At 49.2% G+C, this 10,505-nt stretch overlaps 1 protein-coding gene across 3 annotated transcripts in view; it reads right to left on the reverse strand.

Moving 5' to 3' along the window:
* ALDH1L1 (aldehyde dehydrogenase 1 family member L1) overlaps positions 1-6,369 on the reverse strand; it is a 47,024-nt gene extending 40,655 nt beyond the window's left edge. Inside the window, exon 1 of one of the 3 annotated variants that reach the window (XM_079122242.1) lies at positions 6,226-6,369. The gene's annotated coding sequence lies outside the window, so the exon portion shown is untranslated. Of the gene's footprint in view, positions 21-5,625; positions 5,778-6,225 lie in introns of those variants that run through there. The other 2 variants (XM_079122244.1, XM_079122243.1) reach the window with 2 other exon arrangements.
* Positions 6,370-10,505: the final 4,136 nt, after the last annotated feature.

A 10,505-nucleotide genomic window follows, 5' to 3' on the forward strand; every position in this document is an offset into this window, starting at 1 on the left:
GTTCCACGGGCAGCAGGCTGACCGCAGGAAGGTGGCCACTAGGAAAGGAGCCGAGGAAATAAAGGGGCACGTGGACTCGGGATCTGCAGAGGTGCAGTCTGAGGCCACAGCAGGTAAGCCAGAGGTGACGGAGCATCAGCGGATTCCTTGTGGAAGCCTTCCAACTTAGCAAGGGATGTTGGGTATTGAGTCTTCTAAGAGGCCTCCGAGCACATTTCTATACCCAACCAGTTCTGGGAGCTTCAAGTCACGTCAAGATGGTAATAAGAAAGATGCCAGCAGAGCACAGTGGTCTATGCCTGTCACCCCAGTGGCTTAGGAGGCTGAAGCAGGAGGATCGCAAGTTGGAGGCCAGCCTCGGCAATTTAGCGAGACCCTGAGCAACTCAGCGAGACTCTGTCTGTAAATAAAATATAAAAAGGGCTGGGGGATATGGTCATTTCCCCTGGGTCAGCTCATCGACCTTGCTCACGTCCGCAGAAGCTAACTACTATTCATTCAGTCCATTTCTTAAAATTGTCCATTTGCCAAAATATACATAATTGGGGGAAAATGTCATTGAAAAAGACACTGTTCATATGGGCAGTAAAGCCATAGGGGTGTGACTCAGTGATACTGTCACCAATAAAATGTGACAGTATCTGGCCGGAGACGGGGAAAACAACCACCTAAAATCACACCCAGCACATTCTAGTCTTATTTATTTATTTAATTTTGGTACCAGGAATTGAACCCTGGGGCACTTAACCCCTGAGCCGCATCCCCAGCCCTTTTAAAATTTTATTTAGAGACAGGGTCTTGCTGAGTTGCTGAGGGTCTCACTAAGTTGTTGAGGCTGGCCTCCACCTTGCAGTCTTCCTGCCTCAGCCTCCGAAGCTGCTGGAATCATAGGTGGTGTGCACCATGGCACCTGGCCGCATTCTATTCTTTTTCAAGGAAACTACACTATCAGAGCTCAACTGGTTGGTTAGTCCCTGGTAAGAGCCAGATTATTAGGCCCCTCCCACCTTTCTCCATCATTCAAAGCAGGGAAGGGAACTGAGAAGGACTAATGAAGGCCACAGCTCAGGATGCAAAGTCATTCAGTGACTGAGATGATCGTTATGTGTATTGTCGATCTCATGAAAGTAGAAGATCTGCAGGAGTGGCAATGGTGGGCCAAGGGGAAGGGAGGAGGAAAGGAAGACCCGCGGAAAGAAATTGACCAAATGATCCTAGGCACATGATGAACGCACCACAACGCATTCCGACTGTACTGTCACTGTAACGCATCAGCGAAGAATAAAGGAAGAGCAGCAGAGTAGAAGAAGTGGCTGGGGGAGGGAGGAGCAGAGTGTAGGGGGTGGTATGTGGGATTGAAATGGAGAAAACTATGTCGTACACACTGACAAATATGTCAGAATGACATATTTATGATGCCACTATTATGCATAACAAGGGGATAGACTTTCTTTTAAAAGATTGAGCTCTTATCAGCATTGTAGAAAAAGACACCCTACCCAAGCCACATGCACCTTACACATCAACAGAGCTCCTTGATAACAGGGGAATGCAGATTGAAAAGAACCGTAAGTCAGACTCTACGTAAGAAGGCTTGGGGGTGGGGCGGGGACAAACACTGGACAACTTGGTGAGATCCTGTCTCAAAATAAAAACTAAGTAGCTCAGTGGTCGAGCACCCCTGGGATTAATCCAAACATATCAACTATCACTTAAGATATTAATGGTGTACACACACCAATTAAAACGCAGCAACTATCACAGTAAGAAACGGAGAGATATACCATGTTCATGGATAGGAAGACTCCATGTTGTCGAGATGTCAATTCTTTTCAACTTGGTCCACAGATTCCATGCAATCTCAAGCGACTTATATTGTGGATATCAACAAAATCATTCTAGAGTTTATATGGACAGGTGAAAAACCAAAAGCAGACCAGAAGAGCCAACACAATAAGGAGAACAAAGCTGGTGTATGGACACATCTGTCTTCAAGACTTTGCTAGACACCAAAAAATCAAGCAAAATATAAATAAGTGGAGCGATATCAAATTGAAAAGTTTCTGCACAGCAAAGGAAACAATTAAGAGGACGAAGAGAGAGTCTACCTGCTCCTCAGATAGGGCAGTGATATCCAGAATACACATAGAATTGAAAAAATTTGAGACCAAAAACCAAAATACAAAACAATCCCCCCCTCACCACTGCCAAAATAACCCAATCAATAAATGGGCAAAATAACTAAACAGACACTTCTCCAAAGAAAAAACACCAATGGTCAACAAATATATGAAAAAATGTCCAACATCTCCAGCAACTGGAGAAATGCAAATCAAAATCGCACTGAGATTCCATCTCACTCCAGTCAGAATGGCAAATAAAAGAATGCAAGTAACAATAAATGTTGGCGAGGGTGTGTGGAAAAAGGTCCACTCATACATGGCTGGTGGGGCTGCAAATTGGTGCAACCACTCTGGAAAGCAGGATGGAGATTCCTGAGAAAGCTTGGAATGGAACCACCATTTGACCCAGCTATCCCACTCCTCGGTTTATACCCAAATGACTTCAAATCAGCACACTACAGAGACACAGCCACATCAATGTTTATAGCAGCTCAATTAACAATAGCTAAGCTATGGCACCGACCTAGGTGCCCTTCAACAGATGAGTGGATAAAGAAAATGTGGTACATATACACACTGGAATATTACTCAGCCCTAAAGAAAAATGAAATGATGGCATTTGAGGCTAAATGGATGGAACCAAAGAATGTCATGCTAAGTGGAATAAGCCAATCCCAAAGCACAAAGGCTGAATGTTCTCTCCTATGATGCTGACTCATAATAAGGAGGGAGAAACTTAAAAAAAGAAAGAGAGAGAAAGTGAGAAATCAGGAAAGAAGGAAAGAAATTTCTTCAAAATAGAGGAAAGATCAGAAGAGTAGATGGAGTGGACAGAGGGAGAGGGAGGAGAGAGGAAAAGGAAAGAACAATGGAATAAATCTGACGGAAGTTTCCTATGGACACACATGAACACATCACAGGGAATCCCAACACCAAACACATCCACCAGATGCTAATTAAAAAAAAACATAAATAAATTGCAAAGAGATCAATAATATAGAGAAGAAGGCGGCAGAGGATGAGGGAGGGGGGAGTCCCAGGAACTGAATTAGAGCAAATTATATGCCATGCTTTTGTGATTAGGTCAAAATCTATCCTAATGTTATATATAATTAAAATGAAAAATAAAAGAAGACTTTGTTGTAAACAGGATTATATGCCTGCCATGCCAGCTACTCAGGAGGCTGAGGCAGGAGGATCACGAGTTCAAGGCCAGCCTCAGCAACGTAGTCAGCTCCTGCCTCAAAACTAAAGAATAAAGAAAAAAGGGCTGGGGATGTAACTCAATGGGAGAGTGTCCCTACTTTTGATACTCAGTACAGCAATAAAATAAAATAAAATAGTAAAATAAAATAAAATAAGACTTTGCTATAAAGATACAGTAATTGAGACATTGGTTGGGCACGGTGGCACATTCCTGTAATCCCAAAGACTTGGGAGGCTGAGGCAGGAGGATTGCAAGGTAGAGGCCAGCCTCAGTAACTTAGTGAGTCCCTGAGCAACTCAGTGAGACCCTGTCTCAAAAAAATAAAATAAAATAAAAAGGGTTGGGAATGTGGTTCAATCCCTGGCACCCCCCAAAAAAAATCATATGTAAGAAGAAAATATTAAAATATTAGAAAATATTGGTAAGTCTTTTTTTCTTTTTTGAATAAGATAACCTTCCTTTCAAAAAAGAAAAAGAAAATATTGGCACAGGGTGGCTTTTCAAACCCCATATACGGGTGAAATGTAAACTAATGTGATAAGTTTTAGTATGGGAGGATTTTACACATCTCTGAAGCAATCTACCAAAAGAAAACCCACAGGCATCCCAATATCCACCAGACACTGATTTTAAAAAATTTTGTCAGTAGACAAAAATGTGTTCCAATCGCAGGTAATGAAAGACACGTAAGATTCAATGTGGGGCAATGTTTCTCCTACAAAATTGGCAAATACTGAAAACAACATAAATATCCCATGTTGGCTGAGTTATGGAAGAACGCACGCCACATTGGTGCAAACTCTCTGTAGGAAAATTTGGCAAAAAAATATAGAAACATTGTCAAAAATGATTCATTTCTTCTGAGTCAGCGATCTCACCATCTCACTTGATCTCACTTCTAAATGACTCGAGGAGAAGCCAAATAAAGAGCCATGTGCATCTTTATGTTATGGAAATTCAGCCATAGAGTTAGAGACAGCAATATATTCTTTCTGTCTGGAAATATACAAGCCTAAACACTCTGAAAAGTAGCAAACCACTCTGATTGTGTGTGTGTGTGTGTTTATTTACAGTGTAAAAGCCTGGAAGGATTTACCCTGAAATGTTCAAAGTCCCTGGACAGAGATTTTTGGGTTTCAAGGTTTTTTGTTTTTTTGAACTGAAATATTCAACTCTTTTTTTTTTGAACTGAAATATTCTTTTATAATAGGGCGCAGTGGGGCCTGCCTGTCATCCCAGCAGCTGGGGAGGCTGAGGCAGGAGGATCGTGAGTTGGAGGCCAGCCTCAGCAACTTAGCGAGGCCCTGAGCAACTCAGTGAGACCCTGTCTCTAAATAAAATATAAAAAAGGGCTGGGGAGGTGGCTCAGGGGTTAAGCACCCCTGGGTTCAATCCCTAGTACCAAAAAAAAGTTCTTTTATTTTTTAGTTTTCTCCACTGAACATCTATTACTTGTAGAAAAATAAAATCACACACACACACACACACACACACACACACACACACACACACACACACACCCTTTGGCTGCAGAGGGGCAGAATCAGCTTCACCTCCTGCAAGTCTATTGTCACAGTTCAGGAAAGCCAGCTTGGCAGGCACAGGAGGTTAAGTAACCCCCTGGGTCCCAGAAAGGGCAGGTGTGGGAGGACCGTGATCCAGAGCCGCCCCAGCCTTTAAAGGCCCAATGTCCCCTCCCCTGAGAGAGGCTCTGGCAGCAGCAAGATGTCCAGGGGCTCCTACCCCAACCCCTGGCCCAGGCCTGGCTCCCAGGACGCAGCTTCCAGTCGCTGCCAGCTCCGGCCAGGGCTGTGGGCGCAGGGTTCACCCCAAAGCCTGGTATTTGGTCACAAGGTGTGTTGTTCTCCCAGCTGCCCTCTGACTGGCCCCTGGCTGACCCCTGGCATCAGGTGTTTGTCCTGGCAACGGGCTTTGTCCCTCCCTGAGTCGGTGTCCCCTTGGGGTCATGCTCTGGCCCCAGTCTCTCCCACAATCCTGGACACTGGATACAGACCAAGGTACAGCGACCTGTCCCCCGGAGCCTGCAGACTTGAGCTCAGCCCCCGGTGAATCATTACCATCCCCGGGGCCTCAGCCTCAACTGTGCAGGGGCCACCGCTGGGTGGCCAGCACGGCCGTGGGCATTATCTTGCAGGAAGGACAGACCCAACATCCACAGTCCCCTGATCTTGTGGCGTTCGTTTTCCAGGCACCCCAGTGGACAGGCGCAGTTAAATGTCGCCCCTTCCAATGTGACAGACAGAAACCCCGAGATTCAGAGCTTCAGAAACTCACCCAAGGTCAAGGTGAAGCGGCCAGTAGCCAGGAAACTGTCTTCCAAGCCAGAGCCCCAGGCCGCTTGACCCCTGGAAGCAAGTTCAGTTCCATCGCTGTCCCACCTGGAGAGCGTCCCCCCACACAGGTGGCAGAGGGCCTGGGAGGATGCTCTGGGGACCTCGGGCACCACGTTGCGGCCTCGGCCGGCACACGGAGGGTGGCGGGGGCGGGGAGCTGGCCCCCCGCAGCCCCTTCCTTCTGGAAAGACCCTCCAATCGCAAGAGGCCCTCGTGCCCGGCCCCTGGATTTGGCCAATCAGCGGGGACCTCGCCCGATCCCGAGAGTGGAGTGAGTGGCTTTGCAAAGTGGGTGAGCTGTCCCGGGGACAGGCGGTCCCTCGGCCCGTCCATCTTCTGCATGTCCCCAGCTCTCCCGGAGCCTCGGCTTCCTCCTTCTATGAACGGGGACACTGACCAGCCAGAGGGTCAGCGCGCCCCGGGGTCCTTTGGGGCGGAGGGCCCCTGGCGACGAGGCTGCTCAGAGTCGGAGCGCAGCGATCCCGGGGCCCGCGCAGCCTCCCTCCCCAAGCGCGTCCCGCCCGCAGCCCGCGCGGACTCACCGGGGCAGCGGCAGGTGCCGGCGGGCGAGCGGACGCAGGCGGCGCGATCCGGGTCCCCGAAATGCAGGTGGCGCAGACAGGGCTCGGGCAGCAGAGGTGGGACCCGCCCCTGCAGTCCCGGGACACCCCGGGGCCGAGCCTGCGGAGGAGGGGCGTGGGCGGGCAGAGAGACCCAATGGGAGGGGCCGGGGGAGGGTCCCCTTGGTCGTGTGACCCTGGCTGGGCGTTTTGCTCGTCCCCTTGTCCCCTGCATCCATTCCGACTTAGGGCCAGAACACAGACTGTGGACCCTTGGAGGAGCCCTGGGGAAGGATGGGGAAATCGCCACCGTAGAGCATTTGCCTAGCATGTGGGAGGTCCTGGGTTCCCTCCCTAGGGCCGCCCAAACACCCAAGCGACAGCAAAACCTGCCCAGGCATCGCGGGGTCCCTTCCGTCCCTCCTCCAGGGTTGCTCCTCTATCGCCTCTGAAATCCCAAATATCTGATGCAGAGACTTAGAGAATACTTCCTGGGTAGGTGGCATTTCCTCGTTCCCTCGTTTATCTCTCCCACTAGACTGTACCTGCTTGGAAGGCAGAAAACTTAACAGATGTATCACCATCCTGTCCCCCATATGCACAGAGAGCACATAGTAGTTGCTAAGTGAATGTTTGTTGAATGACTTAATGCACGTATGTTGCCCGTGGGCCAGGATGGACTTGCAGGATGGAAGTGACCTGTGTCGGTCTTGAGCCCTACAGCCTGTTTTCAGGTACTGTCCCCCTAGTCTCTCGTTTCCAACCTCCTGATGGCTCTGCTGTCCCTCATATACATACCTCTCCGACTCATGACCTTTCTCTGTGTGTTTGACTTCCTCATATATCAGGAAGTACCTGTTAAAATGTCAAAGTTCCCAGGAAGCTTTCCTAATCACAGCCCCTGCAGATCCTTCCAGTATATGGCTGCAGAGAGCCCTTGGGTTTTCCTTCCTGACTCCCCTCCCCCAACCACGGGGGATTATTTGATATCCATCTGGGATTATTTGATGTCCATGTCTCCCCAAATACAGTGGGAGGGCAAAGACTATGTTAGTCTCCTGGGAACTTTGCAGTACTGAGGGTAGGGCTTTGCATATAGTAGGTGCTCAATAAAATGTGTAGGTTGATTGACTGACTGTCAGAAGCCTGGTGGGCCGGGGTGTGCGCTCAACCTTGAAACTGGATTAGCAAAGCACAAAGAAATGACAGGAAACATGGAAATCATAGCTGAGGGGCTGCACAACCCAGAAAGGTCACTGAAGAAACCAGAGAGGAACCCCTCTTTTTCTAAGAGGCATGAAAGAGGTGAGGAAGGAGGTTTAAGCAGAAATACACTGAGTAACCAGAAGAGCTGGCTAAGGAGATTTCCAGGCAGAGTGTCCAAGGTGCCTGTCTGAGTCGGCCTGGTCACTGCTGTGACTATAGGACCCACCAGAACAACCATAGAGGAGGAAGAGCGGATTTGGGGCTCACGGTGGCAGAGGGCTCAGTCCACAGACGGCCGGCTCCGTTCCTCGGGCCTGAGGGGGGGCTGAACATCATGGAGGAAGAGTGTGGTGCAGGGAAGCAGCTCCCCTGGGGACCAGGAGGCAGAGAGACTCCACTCCCAGATGCACATGTGTCCCCACAGCCAGGCCCCAGTGCCACCTCCTCACCACACCACCTGCCTCCAGGTGCCCCCAGCGGATCCCCCAGGGAGCCAGGCACTGACCGGGTTGAGGCTCTCACGACCCGATCGTGTCCCCTCTGAACCTTCCTGCACCGTCTCCACGGGGGCTTCTGGGGACACCACACCCACACCCTAACAGTGTCCAAAGGCTTCTTGCTGCTTATACTAAAATGTAAGAGAATAAGTCAAAAGAAACACAGAAAAAAACAGAAACCAGACCTTGCTCAGTTTGAAAATTCTCAGCTTCTCCAAATGTCAAATGATACAAAAATTAACAAATGGGTTCCAGGCAAAGGCCAGCTCCAGCCCCAGGCCAGGAAAAGACGGTCTGAAGATGAAGCTAAAGTTGGGAGAGTAAGAGCCTTTGAGTTCTCGAAAAGATCAGAAGGGCATTCAGTTAACCAACAGAGCTTTTAAAGAAGCCTAAAATCTTGTCTTCATCAGGAGCCTCAGCACAAACCCAAGGGAAAGAAGGACGCATGTCAGAGATGTCCGTGTTTCACGGTTGTCTGAGGAGCGAACCTTTATGAGATAGATTCACAGGAGATGCACGAAGATTTTAAAAGAATTGTATTGGCAAAACAATGCCAGCTTGGACTGAAATGGTCAGTTCAAAATCAAAGATCTCTAGACTCCCCAAAATCTGCTTACAGGAAGGAGGCTGGGAAACTACATAGATGAAATCATGGCTACATTTCATGGGGAAAAGAAGATTCAGAATAGAAGAGTCTAAAGTGTGACGCATGGAAAAATGACGTTCAGGTTAAAGTCAGTCTGAGTCCTAATGCCCATCACCTTCCCAGCAGGTTCCAGAATTGTTATTCACTAGTGACCACTTCCTGTCCCCTTCCACACCCGATCCACAGCCCCCTCTGAACAGAAGCATCTAGAAGGGTTATCCCCTGGCGGTCCCACTGTGGTATGTGAGGAGGCTGCTGCAGAGGTGCCTGTGAATGCCCTCCCCTCCGGTATTGGGGATTGACCGCAGGGGTGCTTCACCCCTGAGCCACATCCCCAGCCCTTTCTATATTTTATTTAGAGGCAGGGTCTCGCTGAGTTGCTTAGGACCTCACTAAATTGCTCAGGCTGGCCTCCACCTTGCGATCCTCCTGCCTCAGCCTCCTGAGCCACTGGGATCAACTTGTCTCTTGAATTCACAAGTCTTTAGGTTGAAAAGCTTCTTTCCTCTGGGATCTTTGTTTAAGAAAATACATGCAGGAAACCTCATCCACCTATGAAATCTGACTTGGATGCAGAGATTCTAGGTGTTGAGCTGATTGTATAAAGGGATGGGGATTTTATGGGATGTTCGAATGGGTGAGTATATTTTGCATGTGGGAGAAATGTCAATCATTTATGGTCAGTAGTCATATTATGATAGTTTTTGCTTTCTTAGTTTTTGTTTTGGTACCAGGGATTGAACTCAGGGGTGCTTAACCACTGAGCCACATCTCCAGCCCTTTTTAATGTTTTATTTAGAGACAGGGTCTCGTCAAGTTGCTTAAGGCTTTGCTAAGTTGCTGAGGCTGGCCTCCAACTTGCGATCCTCCTGCCTCAGCCTCCCGAGCTGCTGGGATTATAGACGCCTCAACATGGCGCCTGGTTTATGAGCCTCTCTTAAGGATGCAGAAGGGCTTTGGTGAGTGTGGATGGACAGGCTTTCTTTGTTGGAGTTTTCTGCAGGACCTGCAGTAGCTGGGTCCACCTAGGGAGGGTAGCAATGTCCTTGTCCAGGCGTCAGTTGAGGGTCCCTCCGGCTCCTCTCCAGAGGCAGTGCAGAGGGTGAGCATTGCTCAGGGCTGCCTGGACGGACAGGTGAGCGGTGGGGAGAGATGGAGCCTTTGTTGTATAAGCATGATTCAGCTTGTTCTTGGGAATTCAGTAACTGGGTGCTGTGTGTACCCTGCAGAGGAAACATTAACTTGCTTAGGTCTATGGCCTTTGGAGAAATCAAAGCAAGCAGGTCAAGTGACCCAAACTTTCTTTAAAATTGAAGCTGGTGTTTTCCTCTGTTCAGTTCCCGAGACCCCGCGTGGAGGCCTGGGCCCCACCTTGTGAGTGACACATGACATCACCCGACACCCACTCCGTAGAGCACACCCCCGTATGAATGGAGAGGGCAAGGTGGTGTTTCTCTCGGCTTCCCCTGCAAAGGGCCCACCGTGTGATTTGCAGAGAGAGGTAAAAGCAAGAGTCAGTCTTAAGACAGCTCCGTGCCCTGAAGCAGAACTCATGGGAGACCTGGAAACATAACAAAGAAGTTTCTGGAGAGCAAAGCGGCGCTCTCAAAGCCCAGAGCCGTCCTCCGGCCTCAGATGGAGCCTGTTGTCCTCATGTTAAATCAAATCCTAGGCTTGTTTACTGCTGAGATAGTGCCTGACCACTGACGGCCCCTGGGAACTCGGGCAGAGGAATAACCAGAGGAGATTACAGTGCAGCTTCTCCCCATCCAGGTGATTGGAGCCAAGGGGAGGTGAACATGCAGATGCAGCTGGAGTCAAAGACGGGAAGTGATGAGGATCATCAGAGAGGGAAGATGCTAGGAAAGGGGGTTTGGGGCAGCAGGGTGTGGTGGCACTCAGCAACTCTGGA

The sequence above is a fragment of the Sciurus vulgaris genome, assembly GCF_902686455.1.
Source record: "Sciurus vulgaris genome assembly, chromosome: 19".
Taxonomy (NCBI): Eukaryota; Metazoa; Chordata; class Mammalia; order Rodentia; family Sciuridae; genus Sciurus; species Sciurus vulgaris.